This window comes from Anneissia japonica, unplaced genomic scaffold (assembly GCF_011630105.1).
Source record: "Anneissia japonica isolate Jap-2015-1 unplaced genomic scaffold, ASM1163010v1 scaffold1302_len1884557_cov193, whole genome shotgun sequence".
Taxonomy (NCBI): domain Eukaryota; kingdom Metazoa; phylum Echinodermata; class Crinoidea; order Comatulida; family Comatulidae; genus Anneissia; species Anneissia japonica.
In genome coordinates, this window is record NW_022736804.1 from 1,631,667 (window position 1) to 1,651,625 (window position 19,959).

General features: G+C 33.5%; 1 protein-coding gene across 1 annotated transcript in view; it reads right to left on the reverse strand.

Annotated features, from left to right (window-relative positions):
* Positions 1-19,959, reverse strand: part of LOC117116865 (acid-sensing ion channel 2-like) — a 68,158-nt gene that overhangs the window by 21,871 nt on the left and 26,328 nt on the right. The gene's annotated exons all lie outside the window — the stretch shown is intronic.

Genomic DNA, 19,959 nt, shown 5'->3' on the forward strand with positions numbered 1-19,959 from the left:
ATATATATATAGGCTTATATATATTTTTTTTTGAGTGAAAATGAATCTGGGTATATGAATTCATCTTATATGAATCGATATTTTCAGTTATATACGCGATTTCATAATCAGAAAAACAAATGTACAGGTAAAAAATTCGATAAGAGCTCAACACAAGTAATCTTTTATAACAATGATAACAAAACATACCACTAACAACAACCACTACATTTACTAATCATAATTTCTCATAATTAAAAAAAAAACGAAGAAATACTTAAAATGATATAATGATAAGTTGCTACTGGACGTAAAAATTAATAAAAACTCTAATACCTCAACCACTTGTTATTTTTGTTTATTCTGACAATTGCTAACGAATAAAAAATTTCATAATGACATATTACCAAAAGAAATAATTTAATTCTTAAGACATTGATATAAAGTATTACGAATTAAGCTAAGGTCTTCTTCTAGCTGTCGTTCTGTACCTTCCCTTCCCCTTTGAACAATACCTTTCCTACACATGTCTGTGAGCAAACTAGTATTGTACCTCGCAACGAAAAAATATCATGTCGGCCGTTTTTATGTCTGATAACAGAACCTAAATCCAGATTAGGTTAGGCCTATCCCAGAAGTGTTGCTAATCTAATGATTCCGACGCTTATTATATTTTTTCACCAATATATTAGACTTATCGCAAAATCAAACATAAACAAAATTCAACAGCGTTTATTTTTTGTGTGGAACAAAAAAAAAATCAAATTAGAGTCTTATTTTGCATTTTTTCATGTTTAGGAATGTTAAAGGTTTAATTAGCAATTTCGTATTATATTATTAATATATATACAAATCGGATTTTTCTTTTAAAAAAATGAAATTTTGCAGGAAATGGGGCTTCAAGTTTCGTTTCTAGCATTTTTGCTATTAGCAATTTCATGTTAAATTGTTGTATGTGTGTGTGTACAAGTCACCCTCTAATTAAGGACTCCTCTAAATAAAGACCATACATCAATTAAAGACCATCAAAAATAGGCCCCCAAAGTGGTCTTTAATGGGAGGGAGACCTGTATTATGTTATTCATATTAAATTACCAGCTAATTGAGTGACATCCGTTTATGCTCAGTCCATACGGTAATCATACGCTTTATAAAATCACCCTACACAATTGATTTGCCAAGCTAGAGAATCGTATACCATAGGCCCAGACCTCACATTCATAAAATTTAAAGTGCATAACCTATCAATCTCATTAGATCAATACAACTAGGGTTTCTAAAATAACTTATGACACGACACTTCCTAAGTAGTAATAATAATAATAATAATAATAATGATAATGATGATGATGATGATGATGATAATGTTGATGATGATGATGATGATGATGATGATAATAATAATAATAATAATAATAATAATAATAATAATAATAATAATAATAATAATAATAATAATAATAATGGCAAATTACCAAAAGAAATAATTCAATCCTTAAGACACCGATATAAAATATTTTACGAATTAAAGATCTTTTCCTACATAAATTATCAGATAGGCAATTGATTATTACCATTATTATCATTGTCACTACCGTCATCATTATTGTTATTACCCTACGGCATAGCCCTTCAAAGAAAAAAAGTTCCTTTTAATCAGTTGTATGAAAAAAAAGTGTTTCTGGTGGTATTCTAACCTGCAACCTCTCGCTATCAGGATGAGTGTCATATTCATTAGACCACGAAGACCTATAGGATATAAGTGCAGATTTAACCCCCAGAGACTTTCATACAACTGACTGAAATGTTCACACATAGTGTGGAGCTATAGACAGGAGTCATAGAGCACATGTCAACTCAATCGTCCCACTCTGTAATATTTTGCCGTCGTAATGCCGTTCAAATTAGTATCATGTTACGCTAATGATCGATTAATATCCTAAATAAGCGAGGATTCGACGCAACGCATTAGACCATATCTGAAATCAGGGTGATGGTAGAGTCAGATCAAACACAGTCAGTATTAGACCTTTGTCGAATAACACTATATATTTAGTTAAGTAAGGTGACAGTAACCGGCATTACATTGATATCGTGTTAAGCTTGGTTTCCATAACATTGCTACAGCAATCACTACACTACGTACTGTCCCCAACGCAATCGGGAAGACTCCCCGATTCGTCGCCGACGCCATCTGCAACGTTGAACCAGTTTCAACCTTCCCGAATTGTCGGCGCTTAATTCACTAAACTTATCTTCTCTTTTTCTTCTCTTCTCTTTGACGATCATTACACTTCATTTTCTCGCTCGATGATGTCAAATTTCGATGAAAAGTTAGTGATAATCCATCAAGCATTTTCATTGTTTGTATAAGAGCATACAGGAATGTAAAGATATGTTTAAAGAGAAGACTAATGCATAGATCAAAAGATAGATTGTTGTGTGAATAAACCGTAATGTGCACTAAGTGTACAACAACCCTAACAGAGTAGGCCTAGCCTAAGGCCTATAAGCAATATTGGGCTTGCGGTTTTTCATTTTATAGGCCTATAAGCCTGGTAATAGTCAGTAGTTGGCGTAATCATCGATCGAGCGTTTCTACACAATTTGTATACTAAAGACGGGGGGTACTCACTTTGCCCGACGGTCGTCGGCCGACGCGATTCTATCTATGTAGCACACAGCGCCACGACGCGTGCGCAGCAGACTGCTACCGACAATCAGCAGACGAGTTGGATTCGTAGTGAGTGCCCGACTTTTTAGTTCGGTTCCCACTAGGACGCAACGCAACGACGCAAACACAACGTATCGACGCAAATTGACGCAACGCGAGGGTTTTGCGACTTCCAAGTGGGAACCGACGACGCAAACATGGCAACGCAACGCATCATCGACGCTAAATCTCAACTTTTGCCTTGTTTGTGGATCGTCTTTGCGTTGATTGCGTAAAGTGGAATCAATTAAACTTTTCGCAACGCAAGCGCCGCAACGCAAGGAAAAAGCTAATTTGCGCATGCTCTAACCGATGGATTTGTAGTTAGTGCTTCGTGTTTACATTTTGGCGATGAGTTATCTGTCATCTTAGACCGTGGCTGCTGTTATCAATGATGTTGCTGCTATTATTATTTTCATAGCCTATCATATTATCATAGCCTAGCCTGATCTCGATAGAGCCGCTGTGACGATGCTCTTCTACTGTATGGCATATACCTATCTATTTAAGACTGTAAACATTAATATTTATATGCCCAACCGTTCTTCAAAAACTTTTTATATATATTATACAGGCGGACAGATTGTGAACTTAACTTATTGAGTGACAGAGGTGGCGCCAGAATTTTCTTCAAATGCCTCAAAAGTGGTCTAGGGGGAGAAGCCCCCGAAAATTTTGACAATTTAGGGGTTTCAAAGGTTTATTTAATCGATTTTAGAGTCTACTATGTACAAAATACTTATAATTTTTTTTGCTCTCTTTCTAACGTTCATGAGCCATATCGCTACGGGATCAACGACAAAACGTATTATTTGAAAGACGGTGTGCTACTAAAACTTGCACTTCAACCATCCAGCTGAAATGGAAGAAGAGTAGCAATGGAATAGAACCGGGCACAAAGGTTATGAATAAGGATCTCCGCAGTTCAGCGCACCCACAGTGACTAGCACAAGTTACCAATAAGTAATTCGTAGTTTGAACTGCGCATGCTCGTAACTAGCAAGGTCAATCAACAAAAACAAACGTACACACAATGTAGGTTTATGTCGCAGGAGGCGAGTACAAGACGAAACAAAGAAAGCAAACACCGGACTGGATGGAAATTGTCATTTTATTCAATGACGAAATACAATTTAATATATAGTTAACTCAAAATGTGTAATGGGGCAGCCACCCATTGATGTTATATTAGCTAAACATTTTATAGAATGGGAACATAAGGCTGCCCCTAAAGAATAAATATAAAGAGTATATATAAATGTATAAGATAAATATAGAGGGTATATATAAATATATAAGTTCAGACTGTTACATTCGACATACACCTGACACATGATCAATACATACTTCAATTCAATTCAATTCAATTCAATAAAACTTTATTATCCCACAATGGGGAAACTCATTTGGCCTTGACCGTACAACATGTTAAAAACAAAAAAATTAAAATATAAATCGATCACAATATAAATCGTACATGAAAAGTTGTAAAACGTTAATTTAACAAATGAAGCTTCAAATCAATATACCTAAACACTAATTAATTACTAACAACATGGGTGCACGCGCCAAGGACCCGACTACAAAGAAAGGTCACCACCCAGACAAAAAAGAAACAAGAAGGGGGGGGGGGTGGTGGGGAGAGTCAGGAGTTACGCGCTCCACTAACCCACCACCTAAAAAACGATGGTACCGCGAGTGCCTGCTCAAACGGTACCAGAATCGAAATTTTATAAATGGCAATGGTAATGGTAATGGTAATGGTGGGATATTTGTAGTGCGCCTTCCACAATAAAATCGTCTCAAGGCGCCGAAAAAAGGTAGGACCATGAATTATAACAAATTTAATTATATTATATCTTATATAATGAGCCTATATTAATCAGAATATATTTTTTTAATTTATTATAAGTTAAATAAATATAAATAAATGAATAAAGTTAATAAATAAACAAATAGAAAAAGAAAAAAAATAAAAATAAATAAATAAATAAATAAATAAATAAATAAATAAATAAATGAATGAATGAATGAATGAATGAATGAATGAATGAATGAATAAATAAATAAATAAATAAATAAATAATTAATTGATAAATTAAGCCTTCAAAAACAGGCAGACCAATGAATGATTGGATCCGAATGTAACTTTTAACGGCCGAGGAAGACCACTAAACGAACTGTTGAATTGTGTTTTTAGACAGACCGAGAGATGGCGGCAGGCGTGGCAGCGCCAATCCGAAAACTGTGGCCTTTGTACTGAGAAGGGTCAAGACCAATAGATTTGATCTATCCAATCCTTTTTTTTTGCGTAACCTAAACCTAATAATAATAATAAATAATAATAATAATAATAATAATAATAATAATAATAATATAAATAATAATAATAATAATAATAATAATAATAATATTAATAATAATAATAATAATAATAATAATTATTATTATTATTATTATTATTATTATTATTATTATTATTATTATTATTATTATTATTACTGGCTTGGTGATATTGGACTTAGTCAGACGAAAAAGTTTCTCCTGCGAGCGTATATCAATAAGCTGTACAAAATTGTACTCACAAGAAAAGCCAGCTAAGTTCGGAAGATAAATTTTACAATACATTAAATACGTCAAGTCTAATCGCACTCCAAAGGCATAAAAAAATATAGGACATCTGAAAATGTGCATTAAACGGCGTGCGTCTATTAATTGATAACCGTTTATAGCACAGAACGGCTAGCATCGTTTAACTGATAACCATTAATACTAACACAATTTGCACGACAGTAGCCTTATTCAACCCAAGCTTTAACTACATACTATACTACAGCATTTGACATTATTTTTAGTGTTCTATGTGATACAAACTTAAAAAGCAGTGAAATTAATCACTGTACCATTGCTGGCCATGGGTTAATATAGATCCGACGATAGACAATATATAAAAATCAGATGAAATATTAATTATAAAAATAACACATTGAAATCACATTGAACTAATATTAATCTACTATAATGTACACAGTAATAATAATAATAATAATAATAATAATAATAATAATAATAATAATAAATTGTTATTATAATAATATTAATAATGATTATAATAATAATAACATAATTATTTATATATAGTAATTATATGATTCGTAAAGCGGTTAGCGCATATACTGAGAAGGTAAAACGGACAAGCTGTGTGGGAAGAGTGGTGAACAACCCCCTATAGCTGTCTCTTATACACATCTAGATGTGTATAAGAGGCAGGTATAGGATTATTATGGATCATCAAGCTGATAAGGACGAATTAGGGCCTAGGCCTAGTACCGGTGACGGTACAGTTTCTAGGAGTTTGGCGCCATGTGCACCAGCAGCAGGTGACGAGGCGCGCGCCGAGGGCTTAGGCCTAGTAGAAATACTCGCAGGCATGCAACAAAGCATGCAGGCTACTAATGAATTGTTAATGCAATTAACAAAGCGGGGAAGAGATGGAGTATCTGCTTTCGTACTTTGCTTCATAGAACTGAACGACAGTATAAATAAGACTTTTGTTTATATACGGTATAGAGGCCTATGTATGCGTGTGTGTATTTATAATGTAACACTGAATTATTATCTGTATATTAGTTCTAGGCATATATATAATTAATTATCAAACACATTATTTTTTGGTATCTCTTATATAAGATAGGCCTAGACTTATCGGAACTGTCATCATCAACTATCAATTAGTATTCATCATAAATCATATTACGATTTATCAACACGCTACTACCTAATAATATTGTCAGTGTTAATTAATGACGTGGAAATGAGGTGTATACAATTAGAATCGTCGATGTGACAAATTAAGATAGCTGAAGCTTGGTTTAGATTAGGTTACAATAGAACTCCTTCCTTTGGGAGACCCCTATTGAGGGGACACCCCAATGGGACGGGGACACTTTCTGAGTGTGCCAAATGGTCAAATCAATACATTAATCCTTATTAAGGGGACACCTAATTTATTGTTATTATCGCAAAAATTCAGCAATCTCAAAACAAGGAAAAATAATTCAACTTTATATTTTGAAGCCTTTTGAGCAATAAACTTAACTATCAAACCAGATTTTCCCCTGAATCCATACAGTGAACAGTGATATAGGCCTACTGCAGGTATTAACTAGTATAAACCAATCTTGTCAATTTTGACTCTAAACCATGGAGATTTCTTTTTCTTTTTATTCGTATACCTATTCATATAGGATTCTAACCCATACCATATCATGCACCCTCATTTCTAAGTCGTTACTCTATTCGTACTATATCTACCAGAAAGTTCAATATAAAAAAAAAAGAAAAAAAAAACGAGTACCCGTATTTTGGTCATTAACATTGATCGCAACGCCGTCTGCTGATTGTCTTGGCAATCTCAACTCATCTTCATTAAAAACGATCAGTTGCACGCCCGTCGTGGCGTTGCGTTTACTGATACTGTACTGGTAAAGACATTTATAATGCGCCTCTTCATTGAGGTTATGAAGCTCAGTTCGTTTCCCTGGTCATTGGATCCACATGTCTTAAGTGTTGCTGCTGGTAATCAGCGCAGGAGCAGGCAACCCCACCAGGTACCCATTTATACTCCTGGGTTTGAGAGAAGCAATGCTGATAAAGTGCCTTGCTCAAGGACACAAGTGAAATGCACATGCACAGATTGTAACCCCGACCTCGAGCACCCCTCGAGTGGAAAACCAAACCTTTCCCGCTGCTCCAAACCGCCTCCATAGAATCACATCAACCGAGGACCGTCGTGCGCAGTGTCAGTGCCCGGCTTAACGCACAATCAAGTGTGTACCTAAGTAACTATATACTATCTCAGGCCATCTCGTTAATGTAAAAAATTAGTGATATTACATCCGAATAGCTTTGTGACGTCAAACACGGAATACTATAGTCGTTGAATAATTTCTACTGTGGCCTAGTTTTCTTGACGTTTTCTGGGGAAGCCATACACAGTTTTGAGTCCGACGGAGGTAAATCCGTTTTCATTATTGGTCAAATTCCCCTTCTGTTACGTTTTATTAATAATTATTAATCATTGCTTTATCTTCCATGTTGTTTCTGGGGTTTTCCCATATGCTTCAACATGTTAATCTTACAAGTATAGTTCTCAAGATCAACCCCCAGTTGTTTAACGCACAGTTGAGGGCGTGTCTATAGATCTCATGAAGTCAAATTCTTAATATAAGAATTAGTACTTTCTCTATTTTGACGTCAAGAGGATAAAAAAAAACTTAAGATAGTAGGAAACAAACTCAGAAAAAAATGTGATATAAGCCATCGTGATTCAACTGAAAGTTCCATTTTTAGTTAGGTTAAATGCTTGTATACATTGTAAATGGAAAAGATGAGGAATGTGGGTCAATAGGGCTTAGTAATTAAATTCTGATAGGATTGAATGCAGCACTTTTTACACCATTTGTCAATGTGGGTACGGCACTAGTATCAATTTACACATACAGTAAGTAAATTCATAATCAATTCAATTCAACTAAACAGAACACAATTAAACACCAAATAATACAATGGTAGTTGCATCATAACTTCACTTCTCTAAGGTCTAATGACCCGAATACCCCACCTAAAAGAACTATGGATCCTGGGGTAGGGACATTACTCCATAAGGTCCTAATGACCCACATGCCCCAACCCTAATCCTAATCAAAATATGCATCATGGGGTAGGGACGTTACACCAAATGTCCTAGTTTAGTTTAGTGTTTATTTGGAGTCACATTTGTTACAATGGCACACATCAATTTTTATCTAACAAATATTACTCTAGTGATAGGCCTACCCCAAACTCGAAAATTAGTGGTTTTGACAGAGTTATGGATACGCCAGCATTATTTCCGTTTGTGAGTTATTTTCTAGTTTAATACATAATGTTCGATATTTCATCACGGGTAACATAACGTTCTAAAATCGCTAGCACGTGGCAGTTGAGGCATGTGTACAGATGGCAGCAGCTTAACGGGCCATTATTGTTATCAACAGGCAAAGTATAACAAGTTACACATGTATGGAATGCTAAAATTGATCCCGATTGGGACGTTAAGTGGTTTGACTGCTCGTCCACTGGGAGCTACAGAAGGGGCAATGCTTCTTTAATTTGTCAATGTATACTGGATTGGAGGGCTATAATGATGGTTCAGCTAAGCGCGAGCCAAATATAACAAGTTTTAAGATAAGCCAAAATGTTCGAATATGACTAAACCTACGTTTAAAATTTCACGGTAGGAAAATGTTGTTGTGTTGTGATAAAAAGTTTAAGCTTTTTATTACATTCGAACACCAACACAGATGAGCTATTTTTCGATTATGACTAAGCCTATTGTATTCTACTTGATGGTTATATTTCAACCATGTCTATAATATTTATACAACCTTATAATATATATATATGTATATTTATATGTATATATATGTATATTACTTTGATTCATTTTAATACAAACATTGCAAAAGGTCAGGTCCGAAAACCATGCTCTTTACTATAGTCCAATAAAACGGCAGGAAGGTTAGAAATAGAGCCGAATGATAGGTAAGGGCCACCACTGCAGTTTTAAGAAGTGCAGCTTCAGTCATGTGCAGGCTTGCCGTACCACCCCAGGCCTCTGTATAGGCAGTTGTTTAATTAACACTTGGAAAATTTAATTGAGGGTAGGCCTACTTGAATGCGCAAACTAAAATTATTCCTTTTACGCTACGCAGTAAAAGCATAGACTCCTCCAGTGCTTCCCGATATGAAATGTTAAAATGTTTGAATTGTTTAGGATGGTGAGTATTATGATTTGTAGGCAGGGCTGGTTCACATTACATGGTGGAAGACTCAGACATTCAACTGTCAAACCTGCTGTTCCATCTAAGTTAAGATATATCAGTTCAGTATAAAATCTTAAGATATCGATATACAATCATTATATAACTAAATCCCAATACAGTACTACATTGCATTAGAACTGTAATTAGATTGAAGATTGTTATTTGCTTTAAAAAAAAAAGTGGTCTCGAATTATAGGGGTCTCCACATTAAATTTCTCCATGTCTTGAACTTAACAATTGGTGGTTTACTAGGATGATTTTTAGGTAAGTAGGAAGCGGTCCCTCCTACAGCTTATCCAATGGAGAAGTCAAGTTTTACACCAAGTTCATTTTTCCTGAACATCTTTTTTGTTTCTTTTTCTGTCACGTCCGCTGCCGTGTCATGCACACTAGTTTTTATTACTCGATGCCAAGTCTCCAGAGGAACCCTTTCGAGTATCGTATTCGTCGTAAACATAAGGGCATCTGCTGAACATTCATTGCATTGCTCGAATATGGTTGTTGACTACAGTAACGTGCTCTGCTGGCGAATGCATAACGATCTCCGATGTAGTATGCGCGTCGTCGAAGAATGTTTGAACGCAAACTGCATTGTTCTTAAAGAGTTTGAAACGCTTATTGAGTTATTAAAGAGTTTGAAACGCTTATTGAGTTACAAAAAAAAAAAGCAGCGGAAACTTAAATTAACAGTTTATTAATTTCAAATAGTATGAAGAATAATTCTAATTTAACTTCCGAATTGAACCACTGATTTTATATATTTAAGCACCTTATGCTAAATCTTAAAATGTCATGTAAATTGATGGCAATTACAATTAGCCTATACAATAAAAATGTACTGAACTAAGTGTTAATTATGTATATCAAACGTATGGGTTCATTTGCCTTTAGGCCCATTTTTCTGAGAATACTAATAAAGCCTGCATTGCTAAAATGCGTTATTGCAAACAACCCCCAAGACACGTGGCTAGAAAATTGAAACTTTCTCTTACGGTCTACAGACAAATGAAACGAGTTAATTGCTTGCTTGATCCATGCTATTTACTCATCGCTAGACGTGTAATGTTCATAAAATAACGTCTGCTACCGGTGCAATGGAGACTTCAACACAACCATTTTATATACCGTAAAACCTCGAATTGAATCCCTGGGCTTCCTTTTTTACGAACTTTGGATGGGCTTCTTTTCGGGGCTACTTTTGGAAAGTAAAGAGGACGCTTCATTTCAAAACCAATGCTGTACATTGTGAATTTGTACTATAAAACAATAAATAAGGTCACTGTAACATTAATCTGTATCATGGAGTGTATTTAACTGGTATTAAATCACCTAAACTACTGTATAAACCAAGTTTGTTTTTAATTTATTAATTTTTTTTTCATGTACAGTGTATGTACGGTGCTATTTCGAAAAGAAGACTACGCTATTTTGAAAAGAAGACCATGGGCTTCTTTTCGAGGTTAATTTTTCAAACTAAAAAGGGGGGCTTCAATTCGAGATGGGCTTCATCTCGAGATTAAGCCCATTGGGCTTTAATTCGAGGTTTTACAGTAGGCCTATATATATATATATATATTATAGGCCTATATATAATGACTAATATTTTATATATATATATTCAAATAAATATATAGGTTTATAATATCTATGCGTACTCTGTATGCTGCATGCACATGAATTTACATAAGCAAGATATAAAGCAGTACGTAAAATAACCATTATCCCTATTATGCAAATGTATATATATATATATATATATATATATATATATATAGGCCTACTAAATTTATTATATATCTGTTTTTCATTATGGACCTATCAGAGCACATACGGCTACACCTGAATTTATATTATATGCTTATATTTGCCTGCCAAAATCGTTCCTAAATACATCCGTGGAATTTTAGCTAAAGGGACAATATTAATTTCCTCTATGCATTGTAGCCAGAGAAGCGCTCTACTTTAGACTTTATTCCGATTTATTTTTGTTTGAGCAGCGATGCTGGCAAAGTATAGCATTTCATTTTGATTTCTTAAATTCATTCAAAATTACAAGTTGAAACCAAAGAAGAAGCAATGTATTACAGTGTAAAATGAAATATGTAATCAAATCATAGGATGTAGAAATAATTATGCAAATCCATAAATTTACCAGTTATGTATATATAGTCACCATATCTGTGTATATGCATATATATTTGTATAATAACATGTTGTGATGAGAAATATATTTTCAGGTATGCTTCAATATGTATAAGTAAGTAGACGAACAAGAAATATATTTCGTTAGATGGTGAATATTTTCAACCACAGTTTACGCATTAGATGATAACTGTGGTAAGGCCACTATTGTATGTATTGTTGAAAAAGCGAGACTTGCGAGAGTGAAAAACATGCCATAACAGCAAACGCATCAATCAACTGAAATTTTGGATAGTATCAACTGAAATCACTTTCTTTAGGACATGCGTGGAACAGTGCCAGTTACTTATACACTGCAAAACAACAGAGATTAATATAATATGCCCTCATCTTAAGCAATTAAAACAATAGAATCGCCGAAGAGATAAATTTTTAAGTTAACCCTTAAGTAAGTCATTGGATAGGGATAAATGCTAACGTTTTATTTTTTAGATAAATATTGTATCTCAACCGAGATCCAGGCGCTGTAATGTTTAATATTGGGGATGGACAAAAATAAAGATTAAACATTCAACCAGAACCACAGGAAAGCTTTATGTCTTGTCTATACGATATATGTCTACTTGACTAGACTGTACAGTAGTGATATTTCTTGTTCGATATTAAAATTAACAGTTAGGCCTATTTACAAAAGATAAAATTTTCTACACTGTGAAAACAGCGTGGAGCATTTAAACAAAAAGCTCCACGCAATGTTGTCCCGTTTTTGGTGACACGTTTAAATGCTAAACGTGTTTAGACATAGCTTTATGTATTTGGGATCTTGACACGTTTAGCTTTTTTAAACGTGTCACTAAAACGGGACAACATTGCGTTGAGCTATGTGTTTAAATGCTCCACGCTGTTTTTACAGTGTAGTGTGGTTACGTTACAGTATTATGAGCTATAACCTATTTCACAGTATCACCTGTTTGTATGATAATGAAGACCTAGTGACGAATAAGAAGAAAATTTGTAATTATAATATTTTAACACCATATTTAATGACGGTGAACCATCTACAATTATAACATGTTGGTCCCAAGATACTCTTTAACTAAAAGGTACACACTCTGACGCTTTCGGAGTAATATTATTATCATTATTTATAATAATATTCCAACTTATGCCTAGCTCCCTATATTCATTAAAGAGATCATTTTTTGTTGGCGAATCGTAAACATAAATACTGTGATAATGTAGGCCTATGCATACATTAGAAATATTGTTTGAAACGGTAGGTCTTCGTGAGCAGGCACCTTTATAACTATCAATTGACTACTTCTGCCGTTGTTGGAGGGTACTGTTCTCTTTGATAATCGGCATTAATGCAACATAAAGAATAAAGCTTACAAACAACATACTGGACAGTATTCTTTAAAGATTGGCATGAGCCATGCTACGAGTAGGATTAATCTTAAATATATTAATGAGGATAACTTCGCGTTAAAATAAAACTCCGGCTCCTGAATATTCAAATCACTGAAATTTATATGACCAGCTGTATGCCTTCTCGAAAGCTATTGCTCCAGCCCAAAGCAAATTTAATATTTCGGAGGTTTAGCACCAGTGAAGCAATACACTTTGTATATATTTCTTCTCTCCAATCGTTCTTTATTGAAAAATAATAAAAAGAATATAACATAAAAATTAGGTCATGGCTTTATCAAGCCCGTACAGGGTACCACAAAGGAACAAAAAATATTAAAAGTGTTAAATAAATATTATTGGATTGTATTGGATTTATTCGGTGTAAACACCAAGGATAATTCACGAAAGTCTGAAGAAGACTTATTTCCAGTGGGGTTCTGGTGGTGATTGAGCAGTACACCGGGAGACAATCCTCTACTCTTTTCCGAATAGTGTGCGTACTTTATCGTGCACACGGGCCATAATGCACACGGGACCAATGGCTTAAACGTCTCATCCGAAAGACGGTTATAACTTGCATTTCAGCCTATCACCTGAAACACAATCAGAACAACGATAGGAATTGAACCGGGGACCACAGTCTCTCTCGTACTTCTCTGGATTGGATTTCTTTGGTGTGACAAACGCCAAAGATAACCCACAAAAGTACAGTACGAAGACTTATTTCCAGTGGCTTCTATCAGGTGATTGGATTGGGCAAGCCCTATGTTCTTTTTCGAAGTGTGCACTGCGTTCTTTAACGCGCACATTTGGGCCATATTGCACAAATGATGAAAATTAACTGTTTAAAAGAAATTTTCAATAATGTGTATTGAATTTCATCCTACTCTAATAATTTATACAATCTTGATCTTCATCTAATATTTTAGCTTAATAACTTACATTCTTTTAATAGATAGTACATTTTTTTACAATACATTTTGATAAATTTGATAGTCCCATTGTGTAATTACTCTTATTATTGTTTTGATATTAGTTCTAGTTAGTGTTTAGTAGATTGGAGGTGGAGGAATACATCTATTAATGACAGTAACTTTTTTGTTATTTTTATTCCTTCCTGGCAACTCCTTTTTACTTTGTTTCTGTAGTTTGTATTGTATTGTATTGTTATAGACTATTTGCCTGAATAAATAATAATAATAATAATAATAATATAATTAAACAAGAATATTATTACAAGAAAAATAAAGCTACAATTTATTCTCTCTGTCTGCAAGAAAAAAAAACCCATAGGCCTACTATATAAACTATACTTTGCACTACCGAACATTGACTCAATTTTTGTTGAATCTTGCAAATAAAAATATCTAATATTCACATCACGGAGTATTTTCTCACTCGTAGTTGGATCACAACGCAGATATTAATGAGGATATAGATCGAACCTGACAGGTATAAACTAAGATAAGCTTTTCCACATTCTTAAAATTCAAAACTACCTGTCTAAAAGGAATATTCAAATGCAATCTTCAGTGGGAATTCTACGAAACTTTCGAAATCTATTATAAGAGAAACGCCATACAAACAAACTTAATTTAATAATTGACTTGCTTACTCTAAGTACACATTAGCATTCAGTTGAACGTAATTAAAACGAGGAACCATTTTATCGCTAATTAATATAAATTAAATAAAAGTGAAGGTCTGCCGCGAGTTTGTTGTTTATGATGATATCGTTTCCAAGCCAATCAAAATTGAGGTTCGACTGCGCCTCTTATAATAGGCCTATCCACTATCTTTTGTCAACCAATATTTATATCAGTTATACTTATCACCTAAGCATACTTATTAGGTATCGTTCAGGATGCGCTGTGTTAACTACTTATCGAAATGATAAGATAAAAATATAATTTGTTAACTCGTTCTGACGGTACTGATGGCTCGTTCTGGAAGCTTGCGTATGTGTAGAGATTGTTCCTTAAGTACATTCTTAAACACAACGCGTAAATGTTTGTTCCAATAAGTGTGCATACATGCCATATAATATGAACGCAAACGGCGCATAAATCAAGGATGATTTATACTGTACAATTTGATTATAATGCGTTATGATGAGTATACTTGAATAAGCAAGAAAAAACTTTAAAATAGTAAAATTAGTAAAATCGCCATCGTCATCACTCTGTCACCAATGAACAGCCAGGCTTCGTTAGTTTTATTTGTAATGTGATGAAAAATAACGGCAACATAAATATTAATTGAAAACGAATAATATTAACATAGTAAATCGGTTAACTGTGAGGTCAAAAATTAACTATTCTATTGGGGCGACACTTTTTTAAAAATGAAAACTTTAAAAATGTAACTTCGTAGTTGTAGTAAAATTTCGGGGAAAAAAAACATCACTTTTTGATATGTAAAAGAGAAGGATGTTTTTTTTTTTTAATATTTATAAATGAGAGTAACTTTTAACAACTATGATTCATTTCGTGTGGATATCATTATTTTTCACGAAAAAAAAATCACAGTGCCTTCTACATTTTAATACCGTTATCATAACAACTTCAACTGTAAGCTATTATGTGTCTTAAGCAATATCCCTATTATAAAATGGTTTGTTCCATTGCTTTGGTGTTTATTGGTTCGTTAATTATATATAATATTTTTCTGTTACCAAGAAGCTGAATGTTCTCTCTTACCCTGAAAGGGGTCTGTTGTTTTTAGAGAAATAAAGTCTATTGTCTATTGTCTTGTCCCACTTGCATTTTACCTACTCGCATTTTTTGCTACACCTATTTCCTACAAAAGCTATTTTGATAATTCTTCAGTATGTAGGCCTATTTTGTAAGAGGTTTCAGCGCATCGTGGGTGTACTACATACGTGGGTGGGACCAAAGCACTCTTTCGTAATTAATGGGTAATTTAATTACTTCACCACCTACCTTTCCTATAAAGAGAGATATAGATACAAATTACCTTTACTGCCATTTCAATAAGGAATGACATTCTGCAGTATATACAAAATTTCTAATTTTTTATGTTATTACATTTTTGTAACTGTTTCTTCTCCGTAACTTTCACTCGCGGTTTAATTATATATTTAATTTTCCAATATTTGTAACACTTTCAATCGTATTTTTCTGTTTATATTTACTTATATCTATTAAATCTTTTATTTTTTGGGATAAATTATTAAGGTTGTTGATGGAAAAATTAATTCCTAAATCGCAAAATTCTTGTTAAAATAGACGGATCTATTGATCTACAGAACATAATACTTTGTACAATTGGTCATGTGTGAACTATTTTCCGATATAATCTTAAATATTTCCATAATTATGTCATTGCGAAGTATCTCTTATTATTTCACTTCGCACTCAATATAAACCAAATAAGAGATATTTTTTTTAAACATTTTCTTTTAGACTACTTGTTACACTCATCATGATACAGAATGGACGATTGAATATCTGAATCATCCGAATCATAAATCATTTTTATGATATATATTATTATTTCACTTCGCACCCAATATAAATCAAATAAGAGATGTTTTTTAAATATTTTCCTTTAGACTACTTGTTACACCTCATTATGATACAGAATTTAATAACGATTGAATAGGCTGTCTGAATCATCCGAATCATAAATCAATAGACCTTTCCGGAGTGTCAATCAAACTTATCAACTGACTAATCAGAACAGCGCTAGGGATACGCGCGCGTCTCACAAACACACGTGTTGGACCTTAGCAACAATATCCAAGGGGCGGGGCTTAGCGGAGAGGTCCATTATATGATATTCGTATTAAGCTTTGTCCATACTATCAATTTGTGTGATGTGCACATATATGGGCATGATGACGTCATATTACACCCAAATATGGGTATATCACATTTTTGTCACAAACTTTGATAGTGCGGACACACACAAGAAGTGCTATGACCCTTTGTACGTTTTGATGTTTTTCTGTTTGTCGTGATGCTGATTGTTTTTTTCTATGTGTTTTAGGTTTTCTCATTAGTTGCATTTTAACAATATTTTATCTTTTAATAATATTGTATTCTTGTAAATTTCGTAAATCTACTCGCAATTCAGTTATGTTTTACTACTATGAGTTTTGATAATCAAAACAGAATTAATGAATCAGTTAGGCCTATAATATCCCATTAAAAAAAATTACAAATCTCTAGGATATTTTGTAACTGGGTATGTTCAGATCAAAAATTATATAAAATTGGTAAACCTTCTCTTTAAGTTGACCTGTGCTGTTGTCTATTTCAAATTAATACTAATGTATTATTGTTAACAATAATAAATTGGCAACAATGTATTATTGCTACGTAACAGCTTTCATGCTGTAGAAAACTAATTACTCGTAGCAAGCAAATCGCTATAAGATGTGTATTCGTACACAGGTCTTTCAAGTATATATCTTAAATTATGGTTTCTGTTTCTACATAAGTAAAAATTTAAAAATACGTTACTAAATTTGTGAAATTAAGAATATATGCCAAAAATATTTAAAAATTACATTATTTATAGGTTTGTTAATTGGCTAGGAAATAATGTATGTTTCGAATATTTAGTTGTTAATATATAATATAGTAATTAATTTAAAATAATATTGAATTTTATTTTTAGAGGATTTGTTTTCATTCAACACAGATATAATATACAGTGGAATCGAGAGTTTTTAATTTTTAAAATAAATGATAAAATATTAAAAGTACCATTAATATATAAGTTCTTTTTAAATATGCATTCCGTAATAATGAAGAATTATTATATAATATATTATATAGTATAGTAATTAATTAAAAATAATATTGTTGTTTTTATTCAACATAGATAATATATACAGTGGAATATCGAGCATTATTAATTTTTAAATTAAATGATAAAATATTAAAAGTACCATTAATATATAAGTTCTTTCTTAAATATGCATTCCGTAATAATGAAGAATTAATGTAAACAAGATTGAAGATATTCAAGGTTGTAGATATGGTAGGTGAATATTGGGTTGATTCTCTAATGCTAACAAGTTGCTACACATTATTCCGAGCAACCAATTGTAATAAACTTCACGATACCAATAAAAGTAGCTCCATTTTTTACATTGAATATGGTTACATTTCTGACGTCAGTAGTCATTGGTGGATTCAGCCCCCACCCCCTGACTATTTTTTTAGTGGAGAAAAAAAATGGAAATATTAATCAAAATTTAGGCCTGAGAGTGCCATTTCCGGCCATCTGGAGGTGCCATAATCATAAATGTTCTTACCTCTTCCAGGCCAGCAGCCAGGTCCTTCCAAGGGGGAGGGGGTTCTGTGGGAGTGGGGTCAGGGGGAGAAGCCCCGGTGGGGTAACCCTCAAGCCAGAGGATTTTTGTGTTTTGTGGTTCTACATAATGCTATAAAAGCAGTTATGTTTGAAAAAGGTCTGCAGCAAAATATTCCGTTTGTGTCTGGGTGGGTCTGCAGTGTATTAGTTTTGTTTGAGGACTCGTTCGGGAAATTCAAGGAGGTTCACCAGAAAAAACGGGGGTTGAAAAAATGTATGTTCCATCAATATGGGGTCGTGGACCGCGAAGGGCCCCGATGGTGGTCTGGGGGCGAAACACCCGTCGCTCCGGCGTTTTTAGCGTTCTCTTATGTATTTTAATGCCTTTTTACACATTCGAATTCTAAGTTTATGTATCGTGATTTTACCTCCAAAAAGCATACTTAATTTTAACTAAGATAGGCCTATAACTAATAAATATATTACAATGAATACCAAACAAAACGAGTCAATTGAAATCAAAATGCCCTCGATCACTTGGCAGACTTTGGCTTGGAAAAGGGCCTTGGTTATTTGTTTGTAAAAGAAAATATTTGAATTTGCTAGGAGCCCCTTGATGCTCCGGGGCCCCTGGCTTTAGCCAATGAGAGCTCATAACCATTACGCAACTGTGTATAAGGCGCTGTATAAATAAAACTGCAATTTCGAACAGTTTTGATAAATTCTTTGAATATTATGCCGTTTATCATCATTATACATTAAAATACTTTAATAATAAAAAAAAAAACGCCATTGGTCTGAATATTCTGGGTAATCCATTTCATTATGAAACGTCACAAGTGTGAATGCCACTACATTTTCCCCATTTAACACACGTTATACCCAAAGTATTGCATAATACCCAATAATCAGATACATCACATTATATCAAAGTTGGTAACATCCTGTCTCTTATACACATCTGGATATAGATCGAACCTGACAGGTATAAACTAAGATAAGCTTTTCCACATTCTTAAAATTCAAAACCTGTCTCTTATACACATCTAGATGTGTATAAGAGACAGGGATACACCTTAACTAACTTGGCTTTTGTTGGGAATTCGATCCTTGTTAGAGGCTGTTACGTATAATATCGTTTTAGACATCCTGTCTTGCTGTTTAAAATATTTGAGAGAGGGTGTATAACATCGATCTCTGTGTACTAGTACTCTCATGATACGTCACATTCGCATATTCTTCTTCTACTCTTGAAGATATACGGTACATATAGGCATATATATGTATATAAATTTATTTTTTGACACCTTTTGAGCAATACATTAACATCAAACCAGAATTTTCCATCCTTAGAATGGGCATTGGATGCCCAGTGCATGTGTTACTTCGCATAAATAAAATCATGTCAATTTTGACCATTAACCATGGAGATTTCTTGTTTTGTGTATTTTTATATAGGATTCTAGTCTACCCGGATAGCCTGCATCCTGATTTCTAAGTTGGTAACATCTATCTAGTATTCTTGTGCATCCAATAGAAAGCTCAATATATATATATATATAT